Source organism: Phyllostomus discolor, chromosome 7 (genome assembly GCF_004126475.2).
Source record: "Phyllostomus discolor isolate MPI-MPIP mPhyDis1 chromosome 7, mPhyDis1.pri.v3, whole genome shotgun sequence".
NCBI classification, from domain to species: Eukaryota; Metazoa; Chordata; class Mammalia; order Chiroptera; family Phyllostomidae; genus Phyllostomus; species Phyllostomus discolor.
The window spans coordinates 77,252,501-77,279,291 of NC_040909.2; positions in this window are offsets into that span (position 1 = coordinate 77,252,501).

Genomic DNA, 26,791 nt, shown 5'->3' on the forward strand with positions numbered 1-26,791 from the left:
TAGATTTTTCAGGTATATTTTTCATTTTCTGGCTGTAAAAAATAACTTTCATTATTTTGTTATTTAGAATCTTTACTTCCTCAGCTTAAGTGATGTTTTTGTCAATGATAACATTGTATTCATTTAGAGTAATGATTTATATGGTAATAGATACAGTGTGATTGAAAACAACCTTGTCAATAATAAGGCAAATACTCAAACTGTGTATTGCTCTGAATTTGCTCATTATTGGAGACCTTTCATAGTCATATTGACTTGCTGTCCAAATGTTGTTACTTACCTGATGCTTCCATTGTTTAAATGGTATAGACTTTGGCATTGAACATTGCTTCTTGCAATATTTGTCCTGAAATACACATGGCTTAATTTGAAATGTTTGAGCATTTAAAAAAAGGTCTATAACAGAGATTTTGAGCTAAAAACCATAATATTTAAGTTTATAAAATACAAAAAACACATCAAAGAAAGGGTACACGTAGTATGCCTTTATATTTTTAGTATACTATATTCTTAATTTATTTTTTTCTTTTTAAAAGATTTTATTTATTTATTTAGAGAGAGGGAGAGAAACATCAATGTGTGGTTGCCCCCCCATGTATCCCCAACTGGGGACCTGGCCCGCAACCCAGGCATGTATGTGCCCTGACTCGGAATCAAACCGGCAACCCTTTGGTTCTCAGGCCCATGCTCAATCTGCTGAGCTACACCAGCCAGGGCATATTCTTAATTTTAAAACAACAATTTTTCTACTTGTTTAGCAAAAAGGTACAAAAATATTTAAACATAGTATTTTATTATCACTCAAGTATTTGATTTTGTTAGGTTTTCAGAAGAATTTTAACAAAATACTTTGCTACAAATTCGAGAACATCTTCGTGTATATGTACATGCAAGACTGGCAAAATTGCCCCTTTAAAGATACTGTGCAAGGATCAAAATTGTGCAAGAATCTTTCATTTCTTTCCACTCAGAAACACTCATTTCCTTTTTCTTTCATGTGCTCCAAAATGCTATCAGAATGGATATTGGCATCTGTTTTCTCTACAGGACTATAGGCTATCTGATGACAACTTCTCTCATTCATAATTACACTTTCCTCCTGGTGCTTTCTACTGTTTCTTGTACTTCATAGGTGATCTATACATGTTTATTGATTTGAAGACTATGAGAGTTTTAGAGATTCAAAAAAGACGACTGGATTATTATTCCTCTTACATGGCACTTTTCTTTTAGATTTTTTTTTATTTTATTTTTAGAGAGAGAGAAAGGGAGGTAGAAAGAAAGGGAGAGACATTGATGAGCTCACTTGCCTCTATATACCCCCACCCTAGGACCTGGCCTGTAAACCAGGCATGTGTGCTGACCTGGAAATTGAACCAGTGACCCTTCATTTTGTAGGATGAAGCCCAATCCACTCAGCCACACCAGCCAGGCTCATATGGCATTTACATAATATGGAAAGAGATGTTGCTCAATTTTCTGAGAACATGTTCAACCAGGCAATATGATGTATATATGTGATTTTTGTCCTGCTGTAGGAAATTATAGTAACATAAAAATATACTTTCTTAACTGTTACCTACCCTAGATGGAATCATCAGTGCTCTCAAATTTTATTGTTTTCCTCAATTTCCAAAAAAAAATAAAAATCAACATCCTTTAGTTTATGTTCAAACAATGCCATCTTATTGCATTGTGCATTTCTTATTTCCAAATTTATTAATAGACTCACTGTTTGGTTTTCAGGGAATCATTTCTGAATTGTTCAAGAACTTTTCTCTTTATTTTTTCCCCATTTTTAAAGAGTGGTTTGATAGTTATGATCACTTAAGTAATCCTTCTCCACTGCCTCCCATGTATATCAACACAGCATTTGCAGCTTTACATATTTTTTCCTTGTTTTCCACACTGTTGCAGCCTCTCTAATCAATAACCAGTATAACTACTTACTAATTAGACATTAGACCCTAGCTCTCTCATCACCTTCTACCCCCATTTCACCCTGCAGCCTGCTTGTGATCATGTTACTGAAGGCTCCCATTTGCTTACAAGGTGAAATTCAAACTCACTGTATTAGCATTCATGTAATTCATTGTTTTGATCCTAACCTATAATTTTTACTTTCTCTACTGTCTGCTCCACATGAACTTGATCCATGATATATCCAGCACACCCTGCTCTTTTCTTTCCCCAAGTTTATGCTCAGTTACATGACCTTGTCTAAAATAATTTCATTTCCCCATTTTCATCAGGCTATACCTAACACATCCTTCAGGGTCCTCTTCTGATACTAACTATCTTATAAACCTTTCTTAATTCTTCAAGATGAAAGAAATCAAACATTTAGGTTAGCTTCAAAGTGAGGGATAGTGCAACACACTGCCTATTCTCATCATCATCTAGTATGAAAGGTTGTATTCGCCCGAGGGTACTCACATTGTCCAGAAACAAGGCTGGCTTCGTGAGTGTGAGACGTTGCAGCTCTTCAGTTTTAGAAATGTCCCATACTTGATTTAAAGGTCCACTAGACCTCACAAATTATATAGCCAGTTCTGACTAGCAGTAGTATATTTTCACCAAGTAGTTGCTCAAATAATATGTGTTGAATGGACTACTTGCCAATTTCGGAACTCATTCTCCCCTCTTAAACAAAACTAGGTAAAAACCTGAACCATAACTCATTGATGCTTTTATTTTAATACTCCTGCAATGATAATTTATTAGAAAGGTGTTTTTAAAGTAATACATAAATAAATATTGTGAAGAAATTGGTATTAACTCTTACCCTGTTGTGTTACCATAGGTAAAATAAAATTGGCAGCTCTGCATAGAGATTGGGCTGGGCTTTTATGCTCACCTAGAAAATGACTGCTGTCCCGAGATTAAGAAAAAAAGATGGTTTGGAATTTTCATATTTCACCCTGAAATTGATAGATATATTTAATGTTATGCTTTATTGAATTACTTTAAAAAATCAAATGATATATTGCAAACAGCAATGATCCACTATTCAAATAAACTCAGTTACATTAGCTAAATTATTAGACTTCATGAGGCTGGTGTAGTATTCAAAAGCACATTTGTATAATTGCCATTTAGAAAACAGTAATGAAACAATATTGTATAGGATTTTATAGCTGAAGGGAAGGCTGACAACCCTTAGCTCTGAGGCTGGGTGGCTCACCATATGCAGTAATTTAAATCTCTCTGCCAAGAATTTTCCTCTCTGAGTTATTTTGAGGGATGTTGATCCAGAAATATTCCCTGACTACTCAGTTTTTTTTTATTCTTTATAGATTTTGTTTTCAGTACATATTCAAGGTTCAATTCTCCTTGCTCAAGATTCACAATGGAAAAGACCCTTCGAGGATGTGGTGTGTTTTCTTGGGGCCCTGAATGACTTCGCTCTCTATAACATTGTGCAGCAGGCTCTGCAAAGATGGGAGTGCAAACATCTTTCTCTTCCTATTTGAGAAGTTATGCATTTATATTTTTATAGTCCAATTATCTTTAATTTATGTCTTACAATCTAAGTGGCTATAATAAGTAAAGATGACTTTTATTTAGCTGTCATGATAGTTAATTTCCAAAAGTCAGAACATGATTTAGAGAAATGTATGTTTTAAGCCATGGACAATTTTTGATGACCAAATATCAGGGAAATATATATTGATATAAAATTTATAGTGGATAAATGGTAATATAAGCTCTTTAAAACTCACAACCTCTGTATGTCTCAAATCAAAATTATTTGCTTTACTTCTAAGTTACCATGTATGTATAATATTTGGCATTTCTAAGTATACAATAAAACAGTAAATTTACTTAGTCATACTACCAATCAATGTCAATACAGAAATATTTTCTATATTTTTAAAATATATTTTTATAAGCAAGCCAACTATTTCTAAGAAGTAACCATTTCTTTCAGTTCCTATTCCAAAATGGGGCATGGGAAATTATTCTGAAAAGGGCCTTGCTTTATAGATGAATGATAACTAAGAATGTTTTCAAGTTCTTAAAACAAATATCAATAATAACTCTGATTCAAAGATTCAGCATTTCAGTCTTTCAGTGTTATTTATACAAGTTTATTCAACTTAGCCTGAAAATACATTGTGAACAATAATGAGAGGGAGCCCTCTATAGAGTTAATAGCACTCTGTGTAGCAAGTTCTAAACAAAATGTGAACCTTATGGAAGCTGGCCCAGAGGAAACTCTGTCTGATAATTTTTAATACTTTGAATATACAAGATACTTATAAATATTTTCTACAGTCTTGGTGAATATGTCAGATTAGCCTTTAATAATTTACTGGAAAGGCTGATGAATGAAAACATAGTGGCTTTCTAAAGAACACATATTTGGGCTTAGCTGGTGTGGCTCAGTGGATTGAGTGCTGGCCTGTGTGGATCAAAGGATCACTGGTTCAATTCCCAGACGGGTTGCAGGGCAGGTCTCCAGTTGGGGGCGCACAAGAGGCAACTACACATTGATGTTTTTCTCCCTTTCTTTCTCCCTTCCCCTCTCTCTAAAAGTAAATAAATAAAATCTTTTAAAAAAGAATACATATTTGAAAAGAGCCAAGTTGAAACTAGATGAATATTCAAAATCTTAGGAGAGAGAGAGATGAATGTTTAGAGGCAAATAACATAAAATACCATGGTCTTGCTTTTATTTTGGATATATACCTTAAGCCTAAGATATGTCAGGATGTGATTTGTTTTTTTATTTGATCTTTTAATTAAACTTTTCTTGATATATTTTTAGTATTTCCTAAACAGAAGAGACTTGAATTTTGCAGCTGAGGAGGGAAGGGTATTCAGGGAAAGGTAAACAAAGATGACCTCTAACAAAACTGACATGATAAATAATGAAATAACTTCTTCTCTAAGGGTTAATTAATCAGTTTCAAATTTTCAATTTCAGCAAGCATTTATAAATACATATCTCACTGGAAACTGTCTAAAAGGTCCAACTCCACCTGTATGCTAATAATGTTTGCTAATATCTCTTTTCCTGATGGCATGTACTTGAGTAATTCTCTGAATGTATCTCATCTATTTAGTGCGGCCCAGTGTATAATGGCATGTAGATGTAAGTACTAATGGAGGAAGTGCACTGCCTTAGGGAACACACATCATGACAAGTAACTAATTGCTTTAAGTACATTAGTACCAAGTGAAGCGTTTTACATCTTCTGAAAGGCACCAGCACCCTCAACTTTCTCATTTACCAAAATGTCATGTCCCCTCCTGAAATAAAAGATTAGAAGACTTTTTTAAAAAAGCTTTATACTAACTTCCCTCACTTCACTATGCCCTGTAAGCAGGGTTGAAAATCCTTCTAACTCATAGAATATCTAATATTATATACCCAATCACTCTTGGATGGGTGGCTTTATATATACACACCACTTGGATTTAATTTATATAGAATCATCAAAACAGTTAAAATATTACTCTCATGCTATAAAAATAGCTATTCACACAAACTGAAAATGAAGAAAACACAAAAACATCTTCTGAAAACAAAACTGAAAAATACATTTTGGAAAAACAATCTGAAAGTAATGGTATTTGCTACATGGCAGAGTACTATACTTTGATATATGTACCTTTAATGTGCATAACTGGTAATGATTCACCATTATTATTAGAGCCTCAGCACACATGATGGGAAATGCAGAACTGCTTAGTTTGATGACTTGAAATTTCCTCTCATGATTGCCAAGAACTTCAGTGAGATAGGTTTCTTTACTGTCATCAAAGTAGTCACAATGATAATTGTTAAAAATTAATAAATACGATTGCAAGCCTGGGTATGCAAGCCTGGGTACACAAATTAGATCAAGTCTTTTTAAACTTTTTTCCTTTCTTATTCCCACAGTTTAATCACATATATTTATCCCAATCAAATATGAGGAGAGTCCTGCCTATAAAGACAAGCTGTGCTTAAGTTACAGAACAGGCCACGTTTTCAGACATATAAAAACAGAAGTGTCTCATTTTGTTTATTCCTTCCTGTGAGGAAGAACATCAAAAAGGATCCTCTTCACAGAAGTGCTTTTCCCCATATAAGAGAAAGTGCTGTGTTGTATGTTAGAGAAGAAAACACAGGATGCAAAGAAGAATATGAAGAAGATAGTTCCTATTTTGCTGTAGAAATGTTTTTTATAGTGTACATCGAATGTGCTTGGTTATGTGGGATGCATTGCCTACATAGCCCTGAGTGTGCATGGAAAGGTGGTTGGAGACGTGTTACTCAGGTGAAAGTGGAATATTTAGTGGTAATTGCACAGTGGGTGAACTCTTCAGAAGCAAACACAGTAGATGTGGAATTAGCTAACACCTGGGTTTGAATCCTAGTTCCCCATCATCTTCCCACAATTCAATCACATTATCTATAACATTGACCATTAACATGTGTTTCTTATAGATGAAGCTGGAGAGCAAGAAGCTAGGAAAATTCTTGGACCAGTGGAATGGGAAACTGAAACAAACAAAATAAATAAACAAAACCAAATAGTTTGAGCAACTTATACCCAGCTAGTGAATTGCTAGACTTTATCTCTCCTTGGTTAGTGGAGATAATGTCTTGCAATTGGTTTATACTTGTCCTCCCTAACCAAAGAATACATAGCTTAAATCACCCTAGTTGGGGAAATAGAGAACAGAGACCCAATTAATGCCATTTGTGCCAGCCAAACCCAAGGACAGATAAAGTCAGGGGAACAAACGACAAACAAAACAAAACAAAACAAAACAAAACAAAACATTAGAGCCAGACAGACCCAAAATAAAAGTAAAACAGTAAAGCAGACTGAAAAATAATCCCAAACTGCCTTATATACTCATTTTGATACATCAGCATATGGAAAATACACTTGGAAAGCTGATGTATATTTTGCTGAAAACCTCCCCTAAGATTCTCACCTACAGAAAAAAAATAAAACCACCAAAACAAAGAATATTGGGGTGAGCCGAATGTAATTTTAGGACTGTATAAATATAATTACTCCGTAACTGTTAAGGAGTTGAAATTACATTCGGCAACCATGAGGCTGATGTGGCCTCCAGTGAAAATGAGTTTGACACCCCTGTTCTAGAACATGCCCATGCCCTTTCCTGGGCATGATGTTTAACTTCCTCCTAAACTCTAAGGGTCCCCTCAAGACCTGTAGCCAGGGGAGCAGCAGGCAGCAGCAGCTCACCATGTTAACCCCCAGTCCTGTTTCCAACGCCCTCTATTCTCTGAGTTCCCAGCGAGCTAACAGCCCTGCCTCAGCTCACCCTTTTCTTAATTCTAGGGAGCCAAATCAGAGTACCACTTCCCCTCTCTCTTGTTGCTTCATCTACCCTAAGACCCTCCTTTATTTCACTGTCCCCAGCTTTAATATACATACTTTCAAAGTCCCTGAACTCAAGTTTGTGATATGTTTCCTACATGAAGTCAAGAACCCACACAATATGTGCTGGTCTGAGGCAGACCCCCTCTGGGCCTGTTCCTGTCTGACAACAGAGGTGTTGTGAGAATTACATGAAGTAATGCACATAAGATGCTGGGTGCAGTGTATGCAAAGTCTTGAGCATTGTAGCTAATTTTCCTCTTTTTGTTGTAATATGTTTCAGTAAAAATAGGCTTTCTTTGAATGTTTCAAGTCACCTGCTTTTTTAAATTGAATATCAGGTTTATAAATGAAAAAAACTAGTTTCATGTATGTAAGGAAGTAGCCCTTAATTATACCAGAAGGGATTCTTTGAATTCAAGATAGTACAAGGAAAGCAAAATGTCCTTTGAGATAAATTAAATCCTCATATAAAAATTAATATATCATTACTTATGACAACATAGATATTGATAGAAATGAAGTAAATTATGTTATTTACAATGTTATACAGCATGTGTTTTATTATTGTGTATTAATCTGTAAGTACTATCTTCTATTTTGCAAAAATTGGACATTAGTGTTTTCCTCTTCAATTATTTCAGCTATACATTTGTCACATTTAGCCTTATATGGACATTGTCAAAATTTGTTAGAAAATGTAAGCAAAATAACATTCCTTTTATTGTACTTCAATGGTTTTGAAACACAGATGCTCTTTATATATGATAGTAATTCACTAATTTTTTGAAAGGAGAAAGAAATGAAATATTATTAATGTTATTTTACATCATCACATTTTTCAAATTTTTCACTATTATCCATCCAGTCATTATTAGAGTTAAGTTAATTATTTACTAGGTAATCCATAGTATACAAAATAATATTTGAAATCTCTAATTTATCGTTGTTTCTCAGAGTAGAAATATCTTGAAATTGTGAATGTATTGAATATTTCTACATCCAATCATTTCTAAATAAAGTAGAGGAACTTGTTATTTAGTTATCTTATGATATGTTTTTTATTTAAATTTAAAATGTGCCTTGATGAAGTTTAAGTTGCTTTAACTTTGAAAATACAGATATTTATATTTTAATACGACTTATACCTTTTTATAAGCAGCTTATTATTAGGACAATGCTAAAGAAAGAAAAACATAAAGAAGTGCCATAAACATATATTGCTAGAGCATGTTTTTGTTGCTAAGAAATCCAACTTTCAATAATAATATCATAGTAACTTGCCTTTAAATTTCAATATGTTAAATACCAGTAATAAGTTCATAGCTGCTTAGCTTGTACCTGATACATGTGTTTGAATTTTCCTACTTCCAAAGTTTGAATATTGCCTCTTATATGTTCACCCAAAGAGTGTTGCCAGTGTTCCAATACATAGCAGAAATGTCTAGTAAAAAACCATTATAAGTCAATGTATCATTTAATCTATTTATTTGGCTATATTGAGGTTTAATGGACATAGAACATTGAGTAAGCTTAAGCTATAGAGCCTGATGTCTTGATACATTTTGAAATGATTAACAATTTATAGTTGATTAACACTTCCATCATCTCACATAATTACCATTTCTTTTCATGTGGTGAGAATACTTAAAATTTACCATCTTGGGAGATTTCAGGTGTACAGAGTCTGTCCAGGAGGTATCCAGCCATGTAATATAATAAATAGAGACATTTATTGAAGAGGATACAAGATACAAGAAACATTGTACATATGACAATGATGCCTCAGTCCCTTTCAAAGTAGGCACCTGGGGACCTTACACATTTCCCCCAGTTGCCATCAGCTGCCCCACTGTATTTTCCTGAATCTCACTGATGGTTTGAAATCTCTTCCCTTTCAAAGGTGATTTTAGTTTTGGGAAAAGCCAGAAGTCACAGGGCACCAAATCTGTGCTGAAGGGGGGCTGAGTCACCTGAGTGATTCGATGTTTCACCAAAAAAACTCTACACGAGACATGGTGCATGAGCAGGCACATTGTTGTGATGTAGCTGCCAATCACCAGTTGCCCATAGCTGCAGCCTTTTGAATCATTTGAACAGTTTCTGCAGAAGAATGTTCAAGCTTAAGGCAAAATTTGATACAGATTCATTGTTCTACTCGCCCAGTCATTTTGAACTCACATAGTACACATGTCCACTGAACAGCATCTACCGCCCCCACTGACTAGTTGAGTGAAGTCATCATTATTCACACATGTGCATTCCAGGTCACTCTCCTTGGCTGCCAGGTTACACTGATGTCTCATAAACCGTTCTCATTGTATTAACAATGGCTAGACTTTTTCCAGACAGACATCATATAATGCAATACTGCTAAGTACAGTCACCACATTGTACATTATACCCTCAGAACTGATTCCTGTTTTAACTGAAAGTTGTGTTCTTTGATCAATACCTCCCCATTTCCCCCATGCCCCCAGCTCCTGGCAAGCTAACATTCTATTTTGTTTCTATGAGGTTGACTTTTGAAAATTCCAAATATAAGTGAGGCTATACATTATTTTATTTCTCTGGCTCACTTATTTCACTTAATGTTATGCCCTCAGGTTCCATTCAAGTTGACTCAAATGACAGAGTTTCTCTCTCATGGCTGAATAACATTCCACTGTACATGCATGTGTGTTTACACCCACATACTACCTTTATCCATGAAGCTATGCAGTCATCGGTGGAAACTTAAGTTGTCTCCATATCTAGGCTATTGTGAATTATGTTGCAAAGAATGCGGAAGTACAGATATCTCTTCAAGGCCCTGTTTTAATTTCCTTTAGATATATACCCAGAAGTGGGATTGTTGGCTGATACAGTGCTTTGGATAAGACAAGAGAGAAATGGTCCTCTCTAGCAGTGTCTCACAAAGTTGAGGAGCCTGGATGCTCTCTCACCTACTCTTGCATGCAGCAGAAATCTCAGCTTGAGAAGATCTCTCATGGCTCTGAGCTCTGCTGCCTTGTGGAAGGGTTATTGTAGGTATACTGTTCTTTTTACTCTTTCCAATGCATCTGAACTTGTACTTTTTTTTCTCCAGTGTTGTGTTGGAATTTATCTACTGGAAACTAGACTTTTACAAAGGTTCTCTCATTCATGTGTGGCTAAGGCAGTGTTCTCCAGTGGCTCCTGGGCCATGACTGAGAGGGGCTGGAGCCAGGACAGAGGTCTATATGGTTATTACTCACCTGGGTCCCTTGGCATGTTGAATATCACAGCTCCCACAAGGGCATTTTTTCATGGATGGATGCTGAATGGTTGTTGTTGAGGGGTGGAGGATGCAAAGAAGTATGTCTTCTTCAGCATGTCATTGACATTCTTCTCTGAGTCATTTTTATTAAGGATTTTGAGGGTATAGAGCTAAGAGGTACATTCAATAGAGAGCAAAGACAAGGAGAATTAGAACATGGCAATTGTCTCAGATATAAAGAATGTACATCAGGGCCTTATGGGAATAATGCTCTAAATGCATAAACAAAGAAACTTATTTTTAGGGGTGTTATTTTGGAGCAAAAACATGGCTGCAAGAAGCAAGGTGACCAAGTGTTAGGCAGCTTAGGAAAGTATTTAGGGAAGTTCTTAGACTTACTGAGGCTCCAGATAAACCAGTACCACATTGGCATCTTGCATGTGGCTTTAAAACATTGCAAGATTGTACCTATAGCACAAATACCATCCTTATGTCAGTGGGGCTTGGAAAGCAAAGGGAAAACACTGAGTTTTCAGATGGGATGAGCCCAGAACAGAAAAGTAACTATTCAGTATTCTTGCACATAAAGCTATTGTATGATTTTGAGGAGACCAATTTGATTTACAGAGCAGGTTCTGACCCTTCATTGGAAAGGCTGAGGAAAGAAAATAGTATAGGATTTCAAGTGACTGGATGTAGACAACTCTTCTGCAATATTTTGTGTGAAGGAAAGTCAAAATGAGGAATGTGAGATCAATAGTGGAATCTTTAAGATGAAATATACTATAATATGTTTGCATGCTATGGGACAAAATATAGTAAAAAGGAAAAATAATAACTTAGGAGATCACGTTATGATTGCAAGATGAAATCCTTGAAAATGTGAAGAGGAAGTGAGACCCAGAACTGCAGGAAAATATTTCATCTTGGATATGAGTGGGTATACTTCCTCCACTGTGACTGAAGGGAAGGGGCTAGAGAGTAGATGGACTTAGTGTGAAGATATTCTTAAAGCAAAAATATCACCAAAGAGTTTGTGTCCCTCTCTGTCTCTGGGTGTGTAGGCTCCTGTGTATGTGGTGATGTAGATATGGGTTACAGGTGAGGCATTGGAAGGTTAAGGAGCATTGGAAGGTTTGAATGGAAGGGCAGGTGTGAAAGTCATTTTTATGTAAGGAATATTAATACATTAGGTAAGGGTGGTAAGATGATCAGTTTCTATTCCGTGCTCACTTGAGATTTATGGTCATGAATTAAGGCCACTGATCATTTGAGGGTTTTCCCCTGCTAGCCAGCAGTCCTATTTTAAACACAAAGTAGGTGAATATTTGTGTTTAGCTTTTAACTATGGTTGTTGTCTTGTCAGTAAATTACAAGGATGGAGAAGAATGCAAGGAAATTGAGGTCAATTGCAAGGAAGTCATTACAAACATGGCAGAAAAATGGTTTATTTTGAATCAACTATTTAAATTTTGTCTTAAACCTCCATTTCAAAATATTAGTATAAATTTATCAGAAACCCCCTTTTTAATTTATTTATTTTATTTTTTATATTTCTTTTTATACAGTAATCCCACCAAAATTATTGCATTTTGCTTTTGTTGGTATATGACTGGTAAATACAATTATATATCCAACTATTGCATTTTTTAAAATTATATGATTATTTTAATCAGTATGAAAAGGCATTCTACAAAGTTCAAATGCCTAATTTTTTCTTTCTTTTTTTAATTTTATTTTATCTTTTAATTAATGTTTGAATACAGTTGTCTCCATTTCCCCACCACCACTTTCCCCCATCCTACCTACCCCCACCTCCCTCCCTCAATCCTACCCTCCTTTGGCTAACCCCTTTATTTAAAATTATTTTAAATATTGTTTTATTATTTTCAACCTAATTTTTTAGTATTACTTAACTTGTATTATTTAGTAAATTGCCAAATCATTTTGAGGAAAAATTTCAAAACAAAGAAATAAAAATAGATAATAGTTGATATTCATATATTTGGGACCCAGGAAACCTTAATAGCAAAGAAGAAAATCAAACTTCCCATTTGCCCAGAAATGATTAAAATAATTTCTTTTGTAAACTTCCTTCAAATAATTTGACAGCTCTGAGACATGGAAGTATGATAAGCAGAGTGCATTTGTAGCCCTTTTGGCAGGGTGGTCACCATTCTTACTCCTTGCATTGTGACATTGTCCCATGAAGGCCTGCCCCAGTGGGACAGTCAACAAAAGCTCAATGGATATCAGGCATTATTTTTTAACTATAATATTTTGTTGTATTTTCTAATTAGTTGATTTTTGTTTTGTAATGTGAACATATATATGAACAGGCATGAAAACTAATAGGGGCAAAGGGCTAGTAACTTCTGTGTGGCAGATATTTTATAAGCTGACTTAATCACTGAAAAAACTCTGCAAGGCAAATATCATTATCTTATTTTTGACAATGAGAAGCCAAGACCAAGAAAATTTATATTACTTGCTGAAAAGCACAAATTTACTAATTGCCTGATCCTAGATTTGAGCCCATATCTGTCAATGTACCAAGTGTGCATGCTTTTAGGTCAGGAGCTTGCCTCCAGGTTTCTAATTGAATGTCTGTATTAGTTTAAGTTGTGCAACCATGTAATATTTAAACTAATGAATGTGATAAAAAAAAGGGTGTATAAACAAATAGTTTTGCTGTTTGACAACATTTAAAGCATGCACAAAGTGATTCAAATCTCTTCCCCCACCCCCGCAAAATAAGCTTTTAATATTAGTGGTATGTGGGTTAGTATTTACTAGCATTTAAAATTATTTTTTATAATATCAGCTGGTCTTAATTGTCTATATTTTGTTCATTATTAAATGAAAGTTATATGTTGCTGACTGTGGAAACCAAGGCTACACTGTCTCTATTTTCTCAGCTGACTCAAATGAAGTCAGATAATTCCATCTGTTTAATTTCCTTTGACCCAGTTCACAGTCACCCCTAAATGGATTCCAGAAATACCAGTTCTGCAGCTTGCAGAGTTTTCTTAAAGCAAGCCTAATGGATCAAAGTGTGTCATTCTACCCAGCATCAATTTATTCATCATGCAATAAATTCACATTTTGTAGAGCCTTAACACAGTGCTCACAAAAAAATTCAAAACGCTTTGCTCTAAAAAACATACATATATCTGTATCTATCAATATCAATATAGGTATACATATGTATAGTATATGTGATGTACATATAGATACAGATATAGATATGCAAATATATATACATAAACACTTATATAGACATGCAAACATAAGTGTGTATGTAAATACAAATATGAATATATAATAACTTTAGCAATGTAGGGTATCAAATTATAACCATGTACTAGATTAAAAATTAAAATTAATTAATTTTAGGGTATAGGATTGCTATGGATTTAAATATATTTACTCTATGAAAATTCAAAAGAGAGAAAGATGGACCACATTATTAGCAATTAAAATTAGCAAATATTAGCAGTTCATATTTTTTGCTAGTTACTAAGCTTTTAACAGGAAATATCTCATTTAATTTTTTTAGTCTTCTGTTGTAGTTAACAGTTATGTCCAAAATTAGCAGCTTAAAAAAAACATACACTTATTTCTCACTTCTCAGCTTCTGAGGATCATGAATCAAAGATCAACTTAAGCTGTCAGTAAATGCTGCCATAATTTTAAGGCTCATCAGTCTGAAGAATGCACTTCCAAATTCATTTGGTTGTTGGCAGGCCTCAGAAGATCTTCCAAGGTCACTCCAGGGGGCCTCTGCACAGGGCTACGTCACAGTGGTCGTGTGGCAGCTGACTTTCTCCAATGGGAACAATCTAAAGAACTACAAAGAACACCCAGGATGGCAGTGACAGTCATGTGTAATTTCATCTCAGAAGTGACATCCATCAATTCTGCCAAAATTTACTCACTAGAAAAGTCAAGAAATTCACCCATTGTAAAGGGGAAATGAGAACCAGAGGCTTTTCTTAGATGCTGTCTACCATGATCCTAACAAAATAAAGTAAAATCACCTTATAAATAAGCTCAATTTTATGTAGAGAAGACAACTTAGGTATAGTTTGGTTAAATGCCTATCTCAATATTACAAAACTGAAGAGAGAGAGAGAGCAAGAGAGAGAGAGAGAGAGAGCTAGAGAGAGAGAGAGAGAGAGCTAGAATTCGAACTCAGAAGGTATTACTGCAAAATCTAAGATTCCCAGAAGTTAAAATTTAATCAGAGAAGTACACTCTAGGAGAGAAATAGAATATAAGCACAAAATAGAGATATGAGTATGAAATATACATAGTATTACTAATGGAGAGAAATTGATTTAGAAGTTGGTAGGTCATCTAGTTGGAAAAATTGGTTGATGTTAGTGAGCTTTTAATATATAGCTAAGGAATTTGGATTTATGGACCAAAGAAAAATCATCAATATTTTAGAATTATTTCATTTTGGTAAAGATAGTTAGTCATACTACTTATAAAGCCAGAAAATAACATAGACAAAGCTGGCTTTGAAAAGATTTGTCTGGAAGTTTGTAGGACAGCCTGGAGTGATATGATGACAAAGATGAGGAGACCTGTCTTGGTAGGTGTGCATGTTGCCACCAGGATCTGGCCAAGGGCAGAGTCAGTTGAAAAAATAGGTAATAACAAGTATGAATTCCCAAGGTTCATGGATAAACTGGGTAAAAACTTTAAAACAGTAAGTGACAGAAATTACTCCAAGGTTTTAAGATAGGGGTATTATAAAAGAAGGAGTACAATGAAAATTTTAAAGAAAAGGGTTTTTTGTGTGATTTCTACACTGATGGCTCTCTGGAGTCTGGAATATGTCATTATAAATCCCAGTTGAATGAATAAATAACAGAAGCTATAATTTCTTGGACAATAAATTACCAACATCAACACAAATAAAACAGTTTAAATGTAAGGAAGGGTTAAGGTAATAAAGATTTATGTCATCAAAACATGGCCAGATTTTCCAGAGCTTATTTCTCTCAAAGTAGTCTTGTAGGGACACATTCTCTGGGATGATGGCATTGTAAAGTGGGCAGTTTATGGTCATGTGTAATGCAATATATGTTATGTCTAATCCTTGACAATGACCCACTGGTGAGTTCATAATATCAGATGAGGAAACTGATGCTGAGAAGAATTCCCATAATTTACTCAGTATTTCACAGCTCAGAAGAGATTTTAGACAAAACTCAAAGTCTGCCAATTTCTGACCCTAAAGTGACTGTCTCGCTTTTTCTACTTCTCATCACAAGACATCACTCAGAAAAAAAAAAAGGAAGTTAAAATCAGAATAGCTGTTTGTTTAATCAGGAGTCGTGCAGGCCAGGCAATAATGAGCCCTGAATCTTATCACAGCTGCCACCCTGTATCACTCTCACCCTTGCCTGACATATAGTGAGGTTCCAGTATGGGTCAAGTCTGTCTTAACACTCTTCTTGCTATTAAATACTCTGGAAGTTTAATGGTTTATTTTTAGCCTTTGCCAACAAAGCTGTTCTTCAAAATGCCAAATGCTTTATGAGTGAGGCCATAGTTATCAAACGTTGGTTGGCAATGTCAACAGAAAAATAAGAGAAGTTATAGAATTATGTCACATTAGCATCAAATGTAGGTTAGGTGGTTAGTTAATGAGTTAGTTGCTTTGTTCTAGAGAGTGAGCAACCTGTGCATGTCACAAAGAAAAAAGTGTCAGTAGAAAGAAATTATAAGTATGAGAGAGAAAATTAAGGTAGGTAACTGCAAGGGAATGAAGGTATGGGGATAAAATCATGGCTAAGAAATAAGACACATATCCCTTCTTAAGTGACAAGAGGGAAAAGATGTGGCTGAATAAGAAAAACCTCACATGATACTACATTCTAAATAAAGAAGGAAATGATGCCTTTTGATAGGAATAGGAGTGAAAAAGAATTTGTAGCTAAAAAGATTTGGAATATAATTTATTCATGAAATTATTTCAGATAGATGTAAATGGAATTACATTGACATGGATAGTCAAATAACATTAGTTTACACATTTTTAATACTATATAAGACCAGTGTAGAACAAGAAGTGATGTTCAATTATCTTTGTGTGATCCATATGTCTATCACTCTACTGTTTAGATAGTAGATGCTTAATAAAAGTTTTGTGACTGAATACAGTGAAAAACAAACAGTGCTTACATTCTATATATCATTTAACACATTCTACTCTTGTATTTGAAAAATATAAATGTCCAAATATTTGAGGAACTGTTTGATAGTTTTTTTTTAAATTTGCATATATGTTGCAAGTCAGCTATCATGTAAAGTACTTATAACAACAATTTCATACAGTTGAAACCAGTTAAGCTTGTTGGTGATATATTAAAGGAATAGGAAGAATGATTTTGCTATAAATATTATTGTTTAGGAAAATTCTCAAATTTATTTTCATAAAAGGGGAGAAATTATTGATCAACACACCTAAATTTGCAGATTGGTTATTTTCAGAGGTTATTTTGGGTCATAATTGTGAATCTTATTACTGTGCTTGAAGGAGGTCTCTTTCATTATTATGGTGCTGAGGTCCATATCCCTGAAGCTAATTGCAAGTTAGAGCCGCAGAGTTCTAATTGTTTGCCATCAAAATAGCTGTGTAAGCTTGATTAACAGTGTTCAGCAACATTCATAATAGTCTGAGCCTGGCCCTGCATAAAATAGAAACTGGGAAAAAATCAATGAGATTTAATAAGATCAGGAACAATCACTTACAATAGTACATCAATCACACAAAGTAATAGGTGCAGGATTTGATAGGGTCCTGAACTGCCTGAGAGATTCATAACCAGTACTCGTTAATGATTTGTTCATTTGCATTTTATCAATCCAGCTACAGCTGACAAGCAGAAGGAACAGGAAAGAAATATGTTGACTTAAACTCATCAGCTTTGCAATTAAAAAAATAACATGTAATAGCAAATGTCTTGTCAAAGGAAAATCTGATGTTATTACAGAGATGTGTGCTGTTGTTGGCTCTTCAAACTGGCTGCTGTTAGACTTGTGGAATAGCAAAGGTGGCAGTGCCCCTGTTGTCACTAAGCAGTATTTAAAGTTAGAATGAATATATGTGTCAATATTAATTTCTAGTCCACCTCTCATTGGCCTTGATTACATAATGATATTTAATACAAATTTTGCATATTTCCTTGTTTTTATCTCTTTGAAATAAATGAAGCTCCTGGCTTAGGCTTAGGCAAAACCTCTACCAAATGCTAAAACAATCATAATGAGATAGATGGCTTTCTGGTGATTATTGCTTATTATTATATCTTATTTCAGTTGATGTTATGACTATATAAAGCAATCATGTTGCATTGACCATGGATATTTAAACACATTTCAGAAAGGTAAACAGGATAAAATTGTGTAAACAATTTCTGATCCTAAATAAATGTGATTTATTATCACTTAATGTGAAAAAATAATACCCTATAAACATCAGGGACATAATGAGAAGTCTGAGTGCTTTCCCAAGAAATTCATGTGGCTGCCTGCTTAGAAATTTTCATATAGATTTCCTACAGAGAGAAATTACGTGAATGGTGGGATGCAGAGCACATTGTTGGAAACCAGCTGTGGCACCATCCAAAACATTCACTAATTAGTCTCTGTGTAGAACTATGGTAAATCACATGCCCCTTTAGAGAAAAACATTGTGATTTGGGTTCTTGTGGATAATGTTTAAATAGCTGATTTCTAGATAGCATTTAATTCAACCAAAGTGCAGGTAAAATCCCATTATAATAGATTCCATGGGGCCTCTAAATTGTTTTGTGTGGTAAAATTTGTTTAAAATGAATAAATATATTTATGACATTTCTAGTACATAGTACATATGAGAGAGACAGACTTGATGCCCAGTCTCTTTTTTATTGTATTAACATTTGAAAACAAGTGCTTTGAATAAGAAGGGAGAATCAGGAGCAAAATATAATGCTTACATACCTTTTAAGACTTTATCTAAATCCTGTATGGCTTTTCAACATAATTTTTGGTATTAAGGTAAGGTTTTCATTTTTTCTTTTATTTCAAAAGATTAATTAAACTGATTAGAATTTTGAAATCTGAAAGACTGAAGAAAATAAAAATTATTGTTTGTTATTCTGACAAAACCATAAATAAGTCAATTTTATGCAGCTTAATTTGTCTTCCTACAAATCAAACCACCTAGATTCAAGGGCTTCAATTACACGTGATGACTCTTCTAAGGCCATTGAACATAGAGAGCATTACTAAACTTACCAAGAATCAATTCATAGGATGCCAATTTACCTAAAAGCAAATTGATAAATGTCAAATTTAGTGAAAGACCAGTTCACACTTATTTTTGGCACTCAGTGATTTGTATTTGGTTGTTTGGCTTCAGATATACAGTTATCAGTTGCATGAGTACCTTCATTACCAGCTTTGCTGGAATACAGAAATTGTTTTAATTATTCTAAGCATTTTTACCTTTTGTTTACTGAAGAAACATTCAACACTGATACTATAACAAATCTGAGACATAGATACTAAAAAGCACCAATTCCAAGTGTAATATATGTACTATTGTAAATAAAACAACATGTATCTTAGAAATATTCTTTAAAATAAATATTCTTATAAATATTCCTTAGTGCACTTTCTGGGTTCAGAAGCAGGCTTGATTAATTGTGGGCAGCTATCATCTCCAAACCATGGTACACTTGTCAGTGAAAAGTAGGTCACTAATACATTGAAGCAATAAAATTAAATTTGGACTGTTTCAGGTGAATTGGAACATGTTGTCACCGTGGCTAGAAGAGAAGAGGGTAAGTGTGGTGGATACCAGCCAGCAGTATCCATCTTTGCTGTGGATGTTTGTTGAAACACGAGAAAAACATACACAGAGACAACCATGTACTGTGTGGAAATAGGGACAGAACGGCCACTCTCTCTAGTGGAGAGCACTCCATTTCCATTCCCAAGGAGATTTTTATTGAGAATACAGACTTAGTTTGTGGATTCACAGTCTGGCAGAAAAGATCAAAAGAAGCAGGTGACTTACAAAGGTGCAGACAGAACCCCTGCTGTGATTCTGGGCAGAGCTTGGAGTTTTAACATATGGCTCAAAGGGCTAGTTTCATTTCCTGCTTGTGCCTTCATATTCTAATTTAATAACATCCTCCAGCAAACAGATCTCACAGGATCTTGCATATTCTATGTCCCAGGCCTGATTACCCCGGGGGTCCGCCGTTTCTGGTCTGGGCTGCACTGCCCCTGCTATTTCTGCAGGCCTGAGTTAACAGAGGAGACAAAGGCAGCCAGGAGACTTGGATTACTCACTTCTAAGAACAAGGACTCAGGCTTTCACAAAGCCAAGGGGGCAGGGGTTGATGTCCATCACCCCTTCATTTCCACAGCCTCAATCTCTTTCCCAGAGGCCTCCTTGTGATCATGCCTGTCTTAGGCAATTCCCTCTGTGGGAAATCTTACCTGTCATTGGCTAACTGATCAAGCTTAGGAGGTCAGGCACAGAACAGGCAGTGTTCATGCCAGGGAAATAAGTTTTGTCTCCTTAGTGGCTCCTGGTCCAGAGGTCTCTCACTCAGCCTAAGTCACAGGGGGTTACAGCTTCCTGACACCAGGCAGGGCAGTCCCCAACATCTCCCTCTCTTTTAGTTATTAAAAACCAAATTGTTGTTAAGCCTCTGAAACCTGCTATTTGCTGCTTACAGATGCAAATCACAAGAAAAGCAATATCTATATACATCATAAGGAACAAGTAAAATTAAGGCAAAAAAGGAGATTCTATGGGTTGTTAATACCTAGATTCCTAAATTCAGTCTAAGAAAACATATTTCAGATACAGTGGAAAAATAGGAGTAACAAGTTTGATTACATATTTGGGAGAATTACATAGCTTTCAGGAAAGGAAAATCACAAGGCAGTTTGAGTATAACATAGGCCTGACTTCCTACAGGAGGATTTCTTTACAGGTGCAGTTCTGCACACCCATTCATCCCCCACTGTTTTCTTACGTGGGTGTTGAGTTATATTTCCACGTCTAGCAGAGTAGCTTTTCATATCTCCTCCTTTGTTCTTAGTTAGGACTGTTAAGGGTTCCATAAAGATTGCTACTTGCTAGTCTCTGATACGACCCTGGGAAAACAATTTGCAAATACACCGAAGTACACAAAGCAATATTTTAATCAGTAAACAATCAGTTGCTCTAAAAACCCAAATTCTCAAATTAAGTCCATCAAACCATGTTTTGGGATTCAGCCAACTAATATTTTCATTAAGGGCCCTAAAAATGTCCTGTTTGGTTAAATGTTGAATGTCCTGCTGCTGCTGATGCAACTCTAGCTGCAATTTATCAATTTGTCCTTTTAAGTTAGTGGAGAATGCCCCTCTTAAACGATGTTGAATATTAGTCCAAGTATGTTGGCTGGAATTCCATTGTAGCAGTGTGACGCAGTCTGGAGAAACCAAGGTCACAGGTTAGGTGTTGATGAGTCACTAGTGTGTCCTGGCGTTCGCCGATCCAGTCCAGTGCTGATTCAACTGCAGAAAGGCAGCTCAGGATCTCCTGATCTATTTGAGCCTGTTGGACCAATTCTAGAGTAGTATTGGTTAAAAGAACATCAACTGTATGTGCAGTTTGGACTGAGTCCATGAGGGCAGCGGTTGCCGTAGCAGCAGTGGCTGCAATAATGATTGCAGAAACAACAAATGCAATCAGGGTGCCAACAAATCGTCGGGCTCGTATGGAGGACAGAGCATTGTTAAGTGCTATTATGCCAGTTGGATTTATTCATTTTCTGGTCATATTGTGGAGATGACAGATTGGAAAAGAGGTGGAAGACACAATTAAATCATAGCCACTATTAACGACTGGTCTTGTTGGATTTATGCAAAGAAACCTTATATCATCATTTACTCCTTCAGAATGCCAAATTCTGGAGTGATCAGGTAGGGAGAAAAATATAAAGTGTGAAGGAAAATCCTTTTTCTTCTGATATTCACCAGGCTTCTGAAAACTTTTACTTCCATAGACTTTCTGCAACATTCACAAACCCTCTATTCTTTCTTTCATACTCCTTCTGATATCCACCAAGAATGCATCTCTATGCCTTATACCTTCAATTACTAACACCACATAATGCCTTCCTAAAACTTTTACTTTTCCATTTATCTTTACAGTTTCCCATTTACCTTCCTAGAGTGTGAAGTTTCAACCTTCCCTGGAATCCTCAATTTCCTTTTCAGAGCACATACAGAGCAAAATTCATAACATAGAGTTCCAGAACAATACACAGGTAGAGGCATTCTCTTTAGCAGCTAGGCCTTGCCCCTCTAGGCAATACATAATGGCAATCAAAAGCAAAGTTCTAGTTAATTTGGCTGACAGTATTGCTGGACAAGCAAGAAACCTGTTCTCCGGGGTGTCTTCCACTCTAGTCTCATTAAGAATTTTGTTAGCTGGAGTATTAAGAGCTTTAATGCCTCCCCATGTAACAGGTGCACGCCCACCGGGAACATTACATGGTGTTGGGGGATGGTTACCTGCTGCAGGAGGCCTCTGAGCCTTAGCCCCTGCTGTTGGGGGAGGCCCCATCCTCCTCTGTTGGCAGTTGCATGTGTTACACCATGGGTGTGGGTTGTAGACAGGACCTGTAGGGATGGAAAAACAGCACATCCTCTTCCCCAAGTTAAGAAGTCCACAGGTTCTTGTCAAATGCTATTTTCTAAAGGATTTCTAAATAAAACTTGAGGGTAAAGTAGTATTAATTCTTTTATTTGAAAATGTTTTTCAATTGGAGTATGAAGTGATTTATTACAATTTAGAAAATTATATGTAAACATAGCTAACATAATTAAATTTGAGGGGAAGGACTCCTGACTCCCCCTTTTTAGTTATTAAAAGAAGATTTTTAAAAGTACGATTAGTCTGTTTTACAATTGCCGTACTGGTTGGATTATAAGGTATACCTGTTTTACGCTGAATATTCCAATGCTGAAGAAAAACCTGAGTAGAATGAGAAAGATATTTAGGACCATTATCAGTTTTACTTTGCTGAGGCCACCCTAAATGACTAAAAGCCTGAAGCCAATGAGCTTGTATATTTTTTGCAGATTCTCCTGTCAAAGCAGATGCATATAGGGCACTGAATAAGTATTAATAGAAATATGAATATATTTGAATTTTCCAAAAGGAGAATAATGGGTGACATTTGTTTGCCAAATTATTTGGGAACTTAGTCCTTGAAGATTAATTTCTGTCAATGGGGGTTCCTTTGCTAAGGGTTTAGCAATCAGAACATACTTGAACGAATTGCTTAGTTTTGAAAGATAGACTGCTGTTTATGAAAGCTACAATGAGTTTTTAAGAAGCAAGTTGTTCTGAAGACTTGGTGGTAATTAGGTTTTGAGTTTTGAAAGAAAGTGAGAAAGATGCTTTATTAAAATATGTCTTAAACCAAAACTGGTTATGTGCCAAGGGCTTTTTGTGACTTGATGAACTGTTTTCTCTAGGAGGGTAGCCACTTCTCCCTGAGAAAGTCCAGATTTACAGGTACTGAGTTAAAAAATGGTATATCTTTCTTCCATAGAGAAGGGCTAATTCTGTCTGGGAGACATGTACTTATATTTTATTTTTATGATAAAAGGTCACAGCTCTGGCATAAACAAAGAGGATTTTTAATATATTTTAAACACTTTATGCTCTTCATTTCACTTATAGCATGCTTTAGATTGATAAACTTATGAACACATACACAACTTTCAGAAACAGTTATTTCCCTACTTGCAAATGTATTTTAAAATGTAGTTTTTTATTTACTCTGTTTCTGACCTGGGCTGGTTCACCCCTTCTTAGGCAACCTGGTGACACATACAACACAGGCCTTCTTCATCATGTGGGGTTACAGCTTCCTGAGACCAGGCAGGGTGGTCTCCAACAGGTAAGGCATCAGTTGTTGAAAGAAAATGATGAGGGAATTGGTGACATTTGAGTCAAGATGCTGAAGAAAATAGATTTTATTCTGGATGAAGAAAATTCACTTCATGGACAAATGAGCATGAGCAATGGTAGAGATCTGAGGAAGTGCCTTGGCTGTCCAGTGAATGGTGGAAGACACAGGAAAGTGCAGTTGTGTCCTAATTATGGAAGACCTAACATTTAGTTGTTGTTTTTTTTTTCCTGTGGAACAGAGGGATCAATTGAAGGTGTTTGAGAAGAAGTCAGCAAATGAGAAATGAAACATGAGGTATTAAATGGTTAGTTCCTTCTATTCTAGAACTAGAGACCTATATTTGCCTCCCAATTCCCGTGTATTGGCAACTGTTGAACTTTATTTCATCTCTGTAAGTTTCATTTTCCTCATTAAATATGATACATGTAAATACCATGGTTTATCCCACTATAAACATTCAATGCTTATAAGTTGTTATTATTAATAAAAAATAAGTGGCATGGTATAATTGAAATAACTTATTTAAAATCCTATGTATTCAACTACATTAAAATTATCTCATCTGCCTGAATTTTTAATTTATATTGTAATAAAACTATATACATAAACAACTCTTCAAATTTCAGTATACTCTTCAAATTATATGGTTTGTATAAGATCTCTATTTTATAAAGACAAAAAAATGCACTCAATTAGCAGTCTTGAAATAGAGGAAGATGAGATTGAAGGCACAAAAAATTATTTACAAAGCTCATGGCAGATAATAGTTACCTCCAAGGAACTAAGCCCCTTGGAAATAACACTTTTGTGTGTTTTCCTCCCCATTGATTCTGACCTTGACCATGACATTAAGTATGACTAGCCCTGGCCAATGGGACATTAGATGCATAATGCAAGTGGAAGCTCAATGAGCATTTGCATATTAGAACTTCTATTCTCAGAGTATTCTATTTTGGAACCCAGTTGCCAAGTCCTGAGGAAAACATTGAAAAGCTACATGGAAATAGAGAGGAAGGCCTAGCCTGGCACCAGTTATTCTAACTGTCCCTGCTGAGACACCAGATATGTGAAAGAAGGAGGCCCCATCACTATCTAGGGCTGGCAGACACCATGTGGGACACCAAGGAGCTATTTCAATCAAGCCTGGACAATGTTACAGAATCATACACAAGTAAATATTTATTGTTTTAAGTCATTAGATTTGAAGGTAGCTTCTTATACAACAACATATAACTGTACCAGAAATTGGTGCCCAGAAATAGGGTATTATCATAACAAAATATTAAAATACATGACATATGCTTTGAGACAGGGGCAGACTGAAGAGAATACAGCAAATTGCTATTAGACGCTGGAGTAGAGAGGACTCAAGTTTTGTACTACAGGGTGAGTAGTAAGACTGCTACCTGAAGTAATGTGAAGAAAGGTATTAGTAGCTCACCCTGACTAGTGTGGCTCAGTTAGTTGGACATTGTCCTGAAAAGTGAAAAATTGCTAGTTTGATCCCAGTCAGGGCACACGTCTGGGTTGCGATTCATTCTTGTGCTATTACAAATAAAGCTGTTATAATCATGCATAGGGAGATTTTATTTTATAGCCATTATATTAGGTAACTCATTTTAGATTTAATCTGATGTTTTCCAATGACTTATAATATTAAACCTAAAATAGCATCATTTCATGCAGAACAGAATCTGTCCATAATAATTACTCTCACCTGGTTACTTGACTGGGGTCTGAAATACCTATCTCTCCATGGTGATTAGGTGGTGGTCTGGTGATTGTGATCCTACTGCCTCCGAATCCTCAGCTTAAAAATCATAGGCCCCTAAAGTCTGGAAAAAGGGGTAAAATTGCATGAAGGTACAAATATGCTTAGAGATAGAATAAAGGGAATTGCCAAAATTAAACTATTATGACTTTCATATATTCACTCTAGTAAAAAGTGGGGTCATCTGTTCAAAATGAAGTGTTATGAGATTTTATTACAACAGAAAGATTTTATTTTATTATGGAACCTCTATCAATTCTTTGCCTTCCTTTTTTAGTGGATGAAAGTAGAAAACAACATCAGAGATATCTTATAGCAAATATTGTTCTTTAGTGCAATGACATGATTCAAAGTTGCCTACATGCCCATCCATGATGATAAAAGAAAGCCAGTTTCAGTTCATATTTTAAAATGCAAATTTGCCAGTTGAATGGCTTTGGCATTGGCACTGAACCCGCTGGCTAGCTTTCATGTTAAGAGAAACTCTAAGGTAATTTTCTCAGGTCATATGGCATAATGTGGCCAAGATTTTGATGGGCAAAAATAATCTCAGCAGCCTCATGATTGCAGTTGGGGTAGTAAAGTTATGGCCAAAGGTGCTTGTTTCCCAGGAGCAGAGAACTCCAGAAGGGCTTTATTCTTCAATTAAATCTCAACATCTGGGAAAATAATAAGAAGAATACACAACACTATAGGATTTTTAGTAGTCTATACAGGCTTTCTGGGAGGACTAATGATTTTCAAACAGGGAATACCCAACTGGACCAATAGTGTCTGTGTAGATGCTGGTTTTTCCAAATATTTTTAGTGATGTAGAATACTTTTTCCTTACAGTGCCTGGTTTCTCTTTCAAATGATTTGACCATCATCATTAGATCTGTTGTCACTGTAGTTCAGTTTCTATAGGAAAAACTATTTTTGTTTTAATTTGTTTTCATTTTGTAGTTCACTTCTTCTTAGCCACTCTTCTTTTTTTCTTTTTTTCAAACTGTTACTAACACAACTAGTAATTAGTTAACCACACACAGCTTTTGTTTCATTGGAAGGCAGACATGCTAACATTTTAACATTCTTATATAAAATATTATACTTTATTCTAAAATGATGGGCTCATTTCATAAAAATAAACAAAACCAAAAATTTAGTTAAAATTTTATATCAAATAATTGTAAGTCAGAAATAATTGAATCATACCAGAGGAAGGTCAAATCCTGGAAAAGTAGAAAATAAATCTAGTGGCATAAAACTTTTCATATCAAGAATTAACAAATAAGGTTTTGACCAATGATTGCTTCTTTTCTCCAAAGGTCATGCCAAGTGCATAAATGTTAATGGAAACTATGTGTTGATTGACTAAAATATCCCCTTTAAGTCCTCTACAGTTTTTTCCCTTTACATGAAGGCTTATGGGTAAATTCACATAATATTAATGATGTGGAAC